At 44.7% G+C, this 14,604-nt stretch overlaps 1 protein-coding gene and 1 long non-coding RNA gene across 2 annotated transcripts in view; one reads left to right on the top strand and one right to left on the bottom strand.

Moving 5' to 3' along the window:
* Positions 1–14,604, bottom strand: part of PRKCH (protein kinase C eta) — a 232,741-nt gene that overhangs the window by 199,012 nt on the left and 19,125 nt on the right. The window lies entirely within an intron of this gene.
* Positions 3,562–4,648, top strand: LOC139185324 (uncharacterized). Its single transcript, XR_011568946.1, has 2 exons — positions 3,562–4,059; positions 4,303–4,648. It is a non-coding gene; the product is annotated as an uncharacterized lncRNA (long non-coding RNA).

Here is a 14,604-nt window from a genome sequence, read left to right as displayed (position 1 = left end):
GTGCTCTACAAATTCTAAGGGCAGAAAATGAAGACGAACTAAAGAGTCTCTTGATAAGGGTGAGAGAGGAGACTGAAAAAGGTGACTTAAAACTCAACATTCCAAAAAATAAGATCACGGCATCTGGTCCCATCAACTTATGGCAAATAGAATGGGAAAAGTGGAAACAGTGACAGATTTTATTTTCCTGGGTTCCAAAATCACTGCAGCCATGAAATTACAAGACGCTTGCTCCTTGGAAGGAAAGCTATGACAAAATTTGACAACATATTAAAAGGCAAAGATATTACTTTGCCAACAAAGGTCCATATAGTCAAAGCTATGGTTTTTCCAGTAGTCATGTACAGGTGTGAGTGCTGTGTGCTTAGTCACTCAGTCATGTCCAACTCTCTGTGACCCCATGGACTGTAGCCCACCAGGCTCTGCTGTTCATGGGTATTCTCCACACAAGAATATTGGAGTGGGTTGCCATGCCCTCTTCCAGGGTATCTTTCCAACCCAGGGATTGCACCCAGGTCTCCCACATTGCAGGTGGATTGTTTACTGTCTGAGCCACCAGGGAAGCCCACAGGAGTGAGAGTTGGGCTGTAAAGAAGGCTGAAAGTGAAAGAATTGATGCTTTTGAATTGCGGTGCTAGAGAATCCCTTGGACAGCTAGGAGATCAAACCAGTTAATCCTAAAGGAAATCAATCCCGAATATTCACTGGAAGGCCTGATGCTGAAGCTCCAATACTTTGGCCACTTGACGCAAAGGGCCAACTCATTGGAAAAGACCCTGATGATGGGAAAGATCGAAGGCAAAAGGAGAAGGGGGCAGGGGATGAGATGGTTAGACAGCATCACCGACTCAATGGGCATGAATCTGAGCGATCTGGGAGATAGTGAAGGACAGGGGAGGCTGGCATGCTTCAATCCATGGGGTCACAAAGAGTCACATATGACTTAGCGACTGAACAACAACAACCCAGTAGGGAGAAGGTGGTTCCTGACCTCCTACATGGGACTCCAAAGGACTTATTTTTTTACCACTGACTTTTTAATTACTATCACATATTACTATCTAGAAAAAAAATTAAGTATATGTAAGTTATAGTATGGATGTGAGAGTTGGACTGTGAAGAAAGCTGAGTGCTGAAGAATTGATGCTTTTGAACTGTGGTGTTGGAGAAGACTCTTGATAGTCCCTTGGACTGCAAGGAGATCCAACCAGTCCATTCTGAAGGAGATCAGCCCTGGGATTTCTTTGGAGGGAATGATGCTAAAGCTGAAATTCCAGTACTTTGGCCACCTCATGCGAAGAGTTGACTCATTGGAAAAGACTCTGATGCTGGGAGGGATTGGGGGCAAGAGGAGAAGGGGATGACAGAGGATGAGATGGCTGGGTGGCATCACTGACTCGATGTTTCTGAGTCTGAGTGAACTCCGGGAGCTGGTGATGGACAGGGAGGCCTGGCGTGCTGTGATTCATGGGGTCACAGAGTCAGACACGACTGAGTGACTGAACTGAAGTTATAGTCACACTTCATAAATTTGAAAAATTGAGAAAAAATATCATTCAAATCATTTAATGGCCTAACAAACACTGCAATGGATTTGTTAAGTGTGCTTTTAGCTCTCTTATACGTATCTTTAGTTATTTTTTTCTGATTATAAAATTATACATGCTCCACAGGGGGAAAAAAAAAAACACACAATTTGGAAAATAAAATTTTTTTGTAATTCCACCCCACTTCTACAGCTAAAAAATCATCGCTAAGAGTTTGATACATAATCTTCCAGATTTCTTCCCTTTAGTTCTACAGGTCCATAATCCCTTACTTACAATCCTGATACTCAAAAAGCTCCAAAACATGAAAAACTTTTATAACATTTGTTGTCAAATTTGACCTCAACAAACATAAGACAATTTGTCATCTTAATTTTTCCCACTTAATGTGAATACTCATGTTTCACTGCAGAATGTTAAAGTTTTGGATGACAGGATGCCATCCTAGCCCCCAGGGGAAGTGTTACTTAATAGAGGATGCACGGCCTTGCGTAAAACCAAAAAGTCCTAAATTCAGGAACACATCTGGCCCCAATAGTTCAACTAAAAGACAGAGGCTTATGCTAATATGACTACCATTCATTATCATTATTATTTTAGAAATGGACCATAGTGTGCTTACTTCTCTGCAAGTGGATTTTTTCACTCAGTAATATCAGGGACATCTTTCCTTCCATATCAATTCCCTGTATTCCTTAATGACCACACGGACATGAGTGAGGAGGTAAAGCATAAAAACAATGAGGCAATCCCTGATTTTAAGGAAAGGGTAAGTAATTCAACAGTCAGACCCACAAAAACAGCTAGAGAGAGAGTCTCCAAGAGTAGATATTGCAGAACTGAGAGCCAGAAAAGCCCTTAGAGAAAATGGCCTGATTTCTCTGTTGAACAGATAACCTCAATGCAGACAGAAGTGATGACTCACTTGAGTTCACTGTTCTTCAGCAGTCAACCTGGGACTGTCCCCTCAGATTCCCAATCTCCCACCCTACCACACACTGCTGTTGCTCTAAGACTCTGCACTTCTTGACTAACTGAAAAATGTGAAAGTAACTTTCTCTGTGAGGGAGCACCAACTGCTCCCAGAGTTAGCCCAGCTGTCAGCGTAGAAATCTGCTCACCTGCCACGATGAACAGTAGCTGTGCAAACTTAACAGCATTCTTTTTTTATAGTTTTACAGCTAAACAGTAAGACATAGGGGAGGTCATCTCCTCCTTGAATTCATTACTAAGAATTCAAGCTCAAAGTTGGGTCGCTTTTTCCTCAATACAAACCACAGTGTGCCAAGAGCATGGCATTTTCTTGACTAATTTGGACTTGTCTTTCGGGTTGCTGCTGCTGCTAAGTTGCTTCAGTCATGTCCGACTCTATGCAACCTCATAGACAGCAGCCCACCAGGCTCCTCTGTCCCTGGGATTCTCCAGGCAAGAACACTGGAGTGGGTTGCCATTTCCTTCTCCAATGCATGAAAGTGAAAAGTGAAAGTGAAGTCACTCAGTCGTGTCCGACTCTTAGCAACCCCATAGACTGCAGCCTACCAGGCTCCTCCGTCCATGGGATTTTCCAGGCGAGAGCACTGGAGTGGGTTGCCATTGCCTTCTCCAGTCTTTTGGGTTCCAATGAGCTAAATCTGTACCAGAGGAAAGGACTATTCTATCAACTGGAAAATCACCAACACCATTCAGGTCTCCTCTGGAACTCCCTGCCCCTCACTCTGCCTCCAAACACCATTTAGTTCACTTGAATATGTCCCTCCCAGCTGGAATGCTTTCACTAACATAGAGCAAATCTTAAATATATATATATATGCTCACAGAAGACAGAAAAGCAAAGGGGAAAAGACAGACTAAAGCCACAGAACGTCAGCCTGCTTCTCCCTGCCCTCTTCCCCAACAGGCCCCCAACCACAACCACACCTCCTGCCCACTCCCCCCCCAGCCCCCACCCGCAGGCCCAGAGCAGGAAGTGTGCAGGAGTCGAGCTAGAAGCGTCATCTGTGAGAATGAAGATTGAGAAACACATTCCTCCAGAATCCTGGGGCCCTTCAAAGGAACCCTTACTCCACAAAGACACAGCAAGTAAATGACAGGGATGCAGCCCTCACTCAGCACCCCTAGTGCTACAGCCCAATCATTTATTTGGGGGGTCAGCAGCTACCTTTAAGTTATTTAATCGAGTATCATTTCAGGAAGCCACTACAATGTCTTAAATGAGCATTGCTTAAACTGTGTAAACTACATGATGAGAAACACGTGTCACGCACTGCTTACCCTGGGATCCTAAGCCACAAAGCAAAGTGGTGCTTCACCAAAGGTCGGGGGTGAACAGGAAGCACCAGAACCTACTCATTTCCTTGGCTGAGGCTGCAAGAGGCAGACTGGGATCTTTCAGGCAGAGTCGAAACATCACCTACAATCTCTCAACAGAAATCCCTGCCACTAAAGGGCTGATCTCTGAATGCTGTAAGATCGAAGTCACCAAGGATATTCTGGAATTATGTGAAGGTCTAAGGTAAGAGAAGAGCTTTTTTTTTTAATTATTTATTTTGATTGGAGGCTAATTACTTTACAATATTGTAGTGGTTTTTGCCATACATCAACATGAATCAGCCATGAGTGTACATGTGTCCCCCAATCCTGAACTACTCATCCACTTCCCTCCCCACCCCATCCCTCTGGGTTGTCTAAAGGGTTGGCATAGTCAATATCTCTGTTCCCACAAAGGAGAACTAATATTCCCTTCCTTCCCTCCCAGGATGCTGGGGCACATGGAGTTTCCTGGTACAGGTAGCCATAGGGGTGAGAGAACATTCTGGTAGTGTCTTCAAGAGGCACAGAACTCTGAAGAAGAGATGAGGACAGAGACTCAGTTGCAGCTTCCCGGCTCAGTTTCAGAAATGATCCAGAGAGACAATGGGACGTTCTTGGTCTCCAGAGGAGTATGGAGCCAGCAGCCAAAGCACAAACACTGCCCAGATAAAAGTAATCTTCATTTTCTGTACAAGTCCATAGATCTAAATATCTGCCGGTTCTCTTTTGTTTTTATACTGTTTGTATTCAACACAAGCCAGGTAAATAAATGTATAGGTGTTCTTCTAGAGCCCAGTAGCCAACAGGTAGCCTTTGGATGGACTACCGTCTTGACCTCAGTCCTGACAGTGAGAGAGAGGGATGGTGGAGAGGAGAAAAAGAATACAAACAGGGTGACCATGAAAGCAAGAAACATCATATGAATACCAGTGTCGGTTATTTTCCCAGCTTTACATTCCTGTAACACACAGACCTTTTGGGGGTCTTTATAGGGGTTCTTTAGTGGCTCAGATGGTAAAGATTCTACCTGTAATGCAGGAGACCCAGGTTAGATCCCTGGGTCAGGAAGATTCCCTGGAGAAGGGAATGGCAATCCACTGTAGTGTTCTTGCCTAGAGAATCCCATGGACACAGAAGCCTGGTGGGCTACAGTCCATGGGGTCACAAAGAGTCAGACACAACAGAGTGACTAACACGGACACACATGATGTACTGTCACAATTCTCTGTATGGTCACTTTATTCATCCTTGCATCCCAAGCACAGTCCTGCATCTCACTGACATTTAGTAGATACAGTATTTCTAACACCACCATGAGTACAAGAATGAACATATAGACAGCAACCAGAATTTCTAAAGTGACAAGTATTGTTCTCCATTCCCCACCAGAAGGATCAGCAAGGTTTCAGCTGGCTCTCTCTGAACCCTCTGTGGCAACACTGTGCCCTCTAGCACAGGAGAACTGGGCTTGGACCCAGACTCTGTGTCTTTTGTTAACACTATGTGTCTCTGGGAAAGTTACTTAACCTCTCAGAGCCTCCATTTCCACATCTGCAAAATGGGGATAATATCTCAACTGAACTGATGAGAGAGTAGATAGGTAACAAATATTAAGGACTGATACACAGTAGGTGCTCAATACACATGGGGGTGGGGGAGGAACAGCATAAGACAGCAGATCAGTCATCAGGCTCCAGCTATGCCCCTTAAGTTACAGGCTGTGTAACCTCCTGAGTCCCCTCAACTGAAATGGAAATGATGATCTACCTGCCTCAGAGAATGACTGTGAGGGTCAAAGTAGGAAATGCACATGAGAGGAAACAGGGAAAATCCTGTGAAACCTGTAAAGCACTAAGCAAACAAACCACCACTTACAAGCCTCGAGGGCAGACTTGTAAGAATGTAAACTGATACACCATCAGCGTTTTATCAAATTCTCAGACTGATTCCATTTAACAACACTTCCAAAGAATGCCTCAGCGTTAATCTGTCAGTCTGCTGGTCAGCTGGACAACCAGTCCTAACTGGTCATCTTCTAAGTGCCGAGCAGCTGCTGGGAGCAGAGGATGCGCCTGGACCCTGCCTTCAGGAAGCTTAGAGTCTAGGAGGGGATAACTAATCAATTGTAAATAACTCTGTATAAAGTGCTACAAGGAAGAAGTAGCAGTTGCTAGGGAAGTGTAAGATGAGGGGAGGGGGGCTAACCAGGCCTGGAGGATTCACAGGAAAAATGATATTCACCAAGGGCTACTTGGCTTTTGGTGACTGTGACAGGGGAGAAAGAAGAGGAAAAACTTCAGTCACAGAAGTTACATACCAAGGTTGGTGCATAAAGCAGCTCAGCAGAGTTTAATAAAATTAAGAACACCAGTAATAAAGGCCCGGGCTTTCCTGGTAGCTCAGCTGGTAAAGAATCCGCCTGCAATGGCAGGAGACCTGGGTTCCGTCTCTGAGTTGAGAAGATTCCCTGGAAAAGGGAACGGCTACCCACTTCAGTGTTCTGGCCTGGAGAATTCCATGAACTGACTGTATAGTCCACGGGGTCGCAAAGAGTCGGACACGACTCAGAGATTTTCACTTTCTCTGTTATTGGCCCCCATAAAGAACTAGAGAAGCTTTCCTCCATTTTGACACAATCAAAGCAGAAAAGTGGCTTATCAAGCCTGCACATCAGAGGCAGAGTTTTGTTTCCCTCCATCTGCTGGCAAATCTGGTCCCACCTCCTGCTTCTCCAGAGGCCACATGTGGTTCAGAGGGCCTCATTAGTTGATCCACCCAGCCTTTCCTTTTATTCATTCAAAATCCACTTTCTGGCCATGCACCTCCAGAGCATTCTAACACTGGGCACCCTACTCTGGCTGTGACCCCCTCCCCGCAAACACCACACTGTACAGCCTGCCATTTAGAAGGACGTAAAAATATAGTGCAGTGCAGGCAAAACTGGAAGGTTGGCCAGTAAATCAACTGACCTCAGATCATATCAGAAAGAGGAATGGAAAAGAACTGGGGAATTCCTTTGTGGGTTTCAACAACTTTCTTGGCACCTGGATGAAACAGCTTTGGGAAACTAGTGAGATTCTCTCTTCCCAGACCTATTAACTTTCCTCCTCATCCCGCTGCCGGGCTCAGTAAAGTGCATTTCATCCCCCTCCTGAAGAACCTGGGTCCTCTCTTCCCTTCTCTTTGCATAAACGTGGTTGCATCCTTCCTTACTCTGAGGACACTTAACTGTGAGTGAAGTTAACATGCACAGCGTAAAATGTTTTAGTATCTAACACCTCAGATCAGCCAATATAAATTATTAAGGAGATTCATTACCAACTACACTAGACTTCTGGTGTAAAACAGAAAGATTTCTGGTAAAACAGAAAGATTATTAACAAATTCTAATGAAAACGGACCGAGTACCTCTCTTCAAGGGACATTACCTTAGGTGTCTTGCCTCCTATGACCCCTGGATTAACAATGAACACCACTTAGGGGTAATTAAATCTAAACTGAGAGCACATATCTCCACAAAATGGGGATTTTTGAATAAATGACAAATGTTCCAACTGCATGAGGCCCAAAAACACCACTGCTAAGCCCAGCAGGCAAGAGGTACCAGGTACCTGCCAACCACCTGGATATGGGCACCGAGGCCTGAGAGAGAGCAGGTGACAGAGGAGCGGGGGACGGATGGGTCTGTTCTGACATGTTCCATACAGTCTTGGAGATCATCAGAAAATTACCATTGGCACAAGAATATCACCTTAAACTGCAACACCCCATCCCAATGACTCCAAGGAAAACAGTGAGACAAGGAAAACAAGTGAAATAAAAAGCAATTGCATTTTTTAAGTAATTAAATTTCCTTCAAACCTGGCACAAACCAGACTGCCTTAGATAAGCAGCGTCTCCTGGATTTTCACCCAAATACCATCAGTTTTTGGAATACCTATCACTGGTTCCTCTCTGGACCAGTCCCCACCTCTCACTATCAAACTCACAGGAACTCAAACACAGATATCATTAGTGAACAGACTGTAAAATAAGGGGCAGCCGACAGGTCCAAGTAAATATATGGTACAATTCCTAAGCCATCCCTAAACTTAAAAATGACTCGTGAGAACTTCATTAGCTAAGTTATGGAAAGAAGACGTGAATAAGAAAAACTAATGCTTAGGAAAAGGAACTCATTTAAACATTCATTCCTATAATGGTTGTCTGGTTGAAGTCTGGGACAGAAAACAAAAATGGTTCACAAAACACAGGCAGAAAGATGTGAAATGTTTGCTCATGCTTGCTTTGCTCAAGAAGTTTAATTTCTTTAGAATTCTACACTAAGGCCATATTGGACACAAAATAAATTTGAGATCCCTAGAAGTACTGGGGTGTCTGTTTCCTCTATGAGGTAAGCTCCTTGAATGTACAGAACCTATTTTTTTATTTCTTCATGATCCATGTCTAACAGAACCCCGGACACATAATAAGTGATTCAAGGAAGTGCTGAACTGGTTGTAAAGTAACAGGTAATTTAAAAATATCTCAAAAGAGTTTAAAAAAAGAGGGGGGGGGGCATCAGCAGAAGCTATAGCCTTAAGCACTAGGAAATTCCCCTGACTACCTTCAGTGACTATTTGTAGGGTACAGCCAACACTTTCTGCACCAGCTTGTGCTGGTAAGTTCCATCACAAGGTCTCTACCTAGTAATTCACTGTTCTACTAAGAGAGCATAAAATTAAAGGTAGAAGAAGTGTATAGTGCAGCAAGCACAGGGTTTGAGAGGAGGTAAGTCCCAGAGAAAGCCCATCAGATGTGTGCTATGAGATCATCTGATCTCGCCCCACTACTAGGACAGGCCCCGTGGGAGGACCCGTTGTCTGCTGCAGAGGCACACTCGGCACATGGGACGTGTTCTCTGTAACCAGGGCCTGTGAACTCTTAAGCCCTTGATAATGTCTTTGGCACAATATCAGAATTAGGAGATACATATACCTTTAAAAGGCAAATACATGGAAGTTCATCCCCAAGGTTTACATCTTGCTACTAATCAATCACCTGAAGCAGGTGTAATGCCACCTGGTGTTCTCTGCAGGGGTTCAAACTCCAGCTCCATCACTTAACTAGGCAAGTATCTTAACCTCTTTGAGACTCAGTGGCCTCCGAAGGAAGGGCTAATTAAAAAAATACGTCTCAAAGGCATTCTGAGGATTGGATAGGTTAATGTGTGTGAAGCACTTAGCCTGACACCTAATTAACCTTGACTGAGTACCTACTCTTATTATGCATGATCCCACCTTCACATGACTCCATTTATCACTTCTCTGCTCCCTCTGGCCCCTGCAGCAGAACTCTTCGAGGGCACAAGTTGAGACTCACGGTGGAGGATCATTTATCCTCTTCAATATGCACAGTTCCATCAGATTTGCACCACCATTGAATTACTGTTTGAGGCTCTGTCAACCTGGTCTCCAGATACAAATACTGGACGTTTTGGTCTGTGGATGAGGAAAGGATATGAATGACCTGCTACTCCTATGTAGTGGTCAATGTTAACTAGAAGCTGCGGGAGATTAATACATCTAACATAGGCCCCTGTCTTTTTACGTGAAGTCTAAAATCTACATGATCTGGAATAATTAAATATTAAGTGGAGACCTCTAGAAAAGACTTGAAAACACTCTCCTCATGGTAGCCTCAAAGGGAGCACAGATGACAGAAGACCCTAGAGAGAGAGACTGTCCTCCATAAACGTGCTCACAGGAGAAGGTTCTGAGAAGGGAGGCTATCTGTATGTGAATATCTTGGGATCTGCTGCCCTAAAAACAGGGGAAAGGGGAAAATGATTTGTGAGGAAATATACTAGAAAAGGGAACTGCTGGAGGGTGAGTGTGCAGCCTAGTGTTGTGACAGGAAGAGAAAGAGCCCCTCGCAGGCCCAAGAAGGTCATTCTCTCAAAGTGGAAACCGAAAAACCATCACATGAAGTAGGAGCCGTGGTAAGCAACTCGAGCCTGGCCTCAGTCACTCCACTGGGAGCTCGAGGCAGTCATTGGAACTTGAAAAAAGAAATGAAAACTTAAGTCCCAGATGATCTCTAAGATCCATCTAGCTTGAAGGAGCTAGCAATCTGGATCTGGTGAAAACAGAAGGTCACATAACCAGCCATGGGAGGCGATTTTAGAGTGACCCCCAAGAAAAGATCAGCAGGGCCAGTACCCTCATCAGAGCAGACCAGCAGGTGACCAGCCCACCTTTCTTATCCATGAGCAAATCTGTGGATTACAGGCCCTGGTGGTGTTCCAGCTGTACCTACAGCTGTTGTCTGCCCTGGGGCTGGCTCTGCCGGCTGAAAAGAACAAGTCTAGTCACATAGCAGCCACCCAACACTCTCCATGGGCTCTTCTCATGGGGAAGTTACTTTCAAACATCAAATACTTTGTTTATGTGCTGCATGCTAAGTCGCTTCAGTCATGCCCAACTCTTTGTGACCCCATGGACTGTAGGCCTCCCAGCTCCTCTGTGCATGAGATTCTCCAGGCAAGAATACTGCATTGGATTGTCATGCCCTCTTCCGGGAGATCTTCCCAACCCAGAGATCGAACCCGTGTCTCTTACATCTCCTACATTGGCAGGCGGGTTTTTTACCACTAGCACCACGTGGGATGCCCATACTTCATTCAACAAATCACCAAAGAAAGAAAACAAAAAAGGATGAAATTGGGACTTGCCTGGGGGTACAGTAGATAGGAATCTGCCTGCCGGTGCAGGGGACACAGATCCAATCCCTGGTCCAGGAAGATGCTACAGAGCAGCACATGCTGCAGAGCAACTAAGCCCACGGGCCACAACTACTGAAGCCTGCACGCTCGGGCCGGCAAGCCACAAGCACTGAGCCTGAGAATTGCAACGACTGAATCCCGTGTGCTGAGAGCCTGTGCTCCACAAGAGAAGCCACTGTAATGAGACACCCATGCACCACAGCTAGTGAGTAGGCCCCACTTGCTGCAACTAGAGAATGCCTGCACACAGTAACAAAGACCCAGCACAGCCGACAATAAATAAAATTGTTAAAGAAAGGATGAAATCGGTTACTCATCCCAGCTTGCAGTGTGCTACACCTGCCACACGGCAGCTTACTTTCCTCGGAACCCCTGGCACATGATAGACCCGTCGGCCTGCCTCTGTGTGCATCACAAGACACTTCTGCTCTGCGATGGCTGAGAAGTGCCAGGCACTGTCTCACTTGACTCCTGACCCACTTCCCACTGGCCCAGTGGAGTTATGTCTTTCATTTATTTCCTTTTCTTCTTCCACCTCCAGCGTCTTTAAGCTGCAAGCCTGGCAGCGGAAGTGGATGACATCAGAATTCTCAGAGCTGGGGGAACTTTCAGAGATCTGCCGGTTCCATCAACAGCCTAAACCAAGGCTACACCTCTTTCTCAAGCCCATAAGAAGTCGTGTCCTTCAAATGAGAACCTTTATGGAGTTTCAGAGGTAAATGGGCATCATTTCAGGATGATGAGGGAAAATTACTAAAGGCAAGATGTCACCATCCAAAAGAGCCACTATTGAGAAAATATAGGCCTGGTGTAGCAAAAAGGGGATGTAATTCTGGGGGTAGAAGGCTCACACTTTAGACTGTCAGAATCCTGGAACTAAGAGAAAGCCAAGAGGCAAGGCTGTGCTTTCCACAGAAGATAGAACCTGGAAAAAACCTATTCTAAATAATCCAGACCAACAGCCTTGTGCCATATATAATGCCGCTCATCTCAGCCTAATAAGTTATAAATGACACTTTTTAAAACATCTTCAGACTCAATAAAACTAATGTTTACACTTTCACAGTGTGTCATGTGTTGTTACACAATGAGTATTATTCAAAATATCACTTGGTTACCAAAAAAAAGGCCAGGTCTTACTATTGCACATTAGATAAACGTTTTAGGTTTAAGACAAATGTCTAAAGAAATCTGTGACTCTGCCTTTGTTTTGTCTATTCCTGGTTCTATCATAGCTCCAGAATGAATGAAAAGTTAAGACCCTTTCCTTATACAGCCTAATTCTTTCGTAGTTTTATAAGAGAAATCAACCAGTCTGAACAGATGAGTCTTCTCTATCTAAACTAGTGTCTTATTTTTCAATGAGCTGGTCACTATTTCTCTAAGCAGCCACTCTTTTGGAAGATCTCTCACTTGAGTCATAGTCATTTGAGATTCATTTATTTCCCAACAAGAGTTACAGTGACCCTTTCTCCAGGCAGTACACTAGCCTCCCAGCCATTCCTTTGACTTATTAATCCAAATAAGTACTTGATTACAGGGGTAACTGGTCTGCCATAAATACCAATCAGGCATAACATGAAGTCCAGTTAATAGCCAACTATTCCCAGCCCCCCGGAAGCACTCAGAAAAAAAGGAAAGCAAATGATTCAATTAGAGCAATTATCTGCTGATCCACTGAGACACTGAAAGGGTCAAAACTGCATTTGCCAGAGATAAGTCTTAACTTGGCTTACTTAATGGTAATGTCTTTGGCTGTCTTAACAGAGATGCTACCCAGTTTTTGGACCTTACCAGCAACTTGCACAGGGTGTTGTCTAATGTTAGTTGCTGGAGACATAAACTAAATGGACTTTCTGGATGCTGATCGTCAACGGATCATTTACGACATCTAAGAATCAGTTCCTACGTGGTAATCAGTAAACCTGGTTTTAAGACTCCATGGTAGACCAGAACACACTGGAAAATTTGCAGTGAGAGACGGAAAGATCTGTGGCATTTTCAGTGAGGGCTAAAACACCTCCGCCCTGTGGGTTCTGCCGTACAGCCACAACAACGACACTGGCGAAGGGCAGAGTTCCTGTGGAAACACTTACGGTGCGATTATTCTGGTGGAAAAAACAAAGGCCTCAAGCCAAATAGTAGGCAGTGACCGAGCCCAGTGGAACCAGGGGTCTAGCGCAGATAGTTCTGAGCCCAAACCAAGATAATCATTAACTTCACATACATGGAGATAAAAATCTGTAATTAACTGGAGGACACAGCCCACAGATATGACATAGTCTGGTATTTTGAGATTTTCGAGCAGCCGCCCTTTAAGTAACTCATAATCCAAGGCATATCTCCCAGGCTTTTCTGCAGTTGGGAGAAGACAAACCACCAGCATCTATATTTACAGGAGTTTGAGTGATCATGTTATATGCTAATAAATGAGTTAGCTCCACCTCCACCACCCTCTGCTTGAGTCTAATTACTAGTTTAACCTTTAAAAGGGCACTCCCTTCGGCTGCAAATGAGTCTGGCACTCCTGTCCAGAACAGAGCTGGACATCTAGCCTACACGCTGCCCCTCCCAGGAGCCAGTCCGGTTACATGGCACAGGCAGGCCACTCTGCTCAGGATGCCATAGGCCCACCCCACATAAGCCTCAACCATTACACTCACTTGTACCACCTCCGGGGTAAGGAGGAGAACCCTTTCTTACTCCTCCCCTCAAGACGCCCAATTCAACCATTTATTCGGCACCTACCAAAACTAGCCACTGGGAATCAGCAGGGTTAGGATAGTCCCTCGCCCTCATGAAGCAAGTTCCTGCCAATGGTCTGAACCAGACACGGTTTGCCTTTATTAATTTTTAAAATTTTTTTAAATGAATTTAGCCTTTAAAAAATTTTTTTTCAATTTTTCAATTTTTTTTTTGAAGTATAGTTGATTGACAATGTTGCTGGTTTCAGGTACATGGCAAAATGATTGTTACCTATGGGGCTTTCCTGGGGGCTCAGTGGTAAAGAACCCGCGCCTGCCAATGCAGGAGATGCAAGTTCAATCCCTGGGTTGGGAAGATTCCCCTGGAGGAGGGCATGGCAACCTACTCCAGTATTCTTGCCTGAGAAATCCCATGGGCAGAGGAGCCTGGTAGGCTACAGTCCATAGGGTTGCAAAAGAGTCGGACACAACCTATCTACTGAGCATGGCATGGATTTTTATCTATATAGTCTTTTTCAGATCTTTTCCCCATATAGGTTATTACAAAATATTGAATATAGTTCCCTGTGTTACACAGGAGGTCCACGTTATCTATTTCATGTATACAAACACACACACATACAGTTTGCTTTTAACAGGCACTGAGGTGTTAGCCCTGTATAAAATGACCCACATGGGTAAAATTCTAGGGAAAATATACAAATCCCCAAGGGAGATATGGGACAGGAGGTTGTGCCACCATAAGCCTGATGAACACTGCCTTTCATATGAAGACAGAACCTGGGTGTATCCTCCTCCACGACATCCTCCCTGAAGCAGGTTTTCAATCCCCTGCGTCCTGAACACATTTCTATTCCTCAGCTCCCTATGATGAAACCATGGGCTCGTGCCGTCTGCCTCACTACAAGGTGAACTCAAACTGTGCACCCTAGCCCCCGATGCACCTCCGGCTGAAGAAGGTGCCCTGGGAATGCCGTGTGTGTCCGTATGTTTATCTTCATGCCCTGGCCTGTTTGTGGGTGTGTGTATGGTTACATAGAAAGTGACACATTTTTGCTACATGACCTCCTTCACCCCTGTCTCCTCTAGTGTTATGTAACAAGTCCTTTATCCAAACTACAAAGGAATACCTGCTCTCCTTTCCCAATATATACTGAAAACGAAGACAATTAGTCATGAATAGAAGCAAGAAAACCTAATTAGCTCATCTGTACCTAGATCATGAACTGGGAGACAAGGAGAGATGGGAGAAGGAGTGGGGGAGGGAGACAAGGGCCAG

The sequence above is a fragment of the Bos indicus genome, chromosome 10, assembly GCF_029378745.1.
Source record: "Bos indicus isolate NIAB-ARS_2022 breed Sahiwal x Tharparkar chromosome 10, NIAB-ARS_B.indTharparkar_mat_pri_1.0, whole genome shotgun sequence".
Lineage (NCBI taxonomy): Eukaryota > Metazoa > Chordata > Mammalia > Artiodactyla > Bovidae > Bos > Bos indicus.
This window is presented reverse-complemented; position numbering and strand designations above follow the sequence as displayed.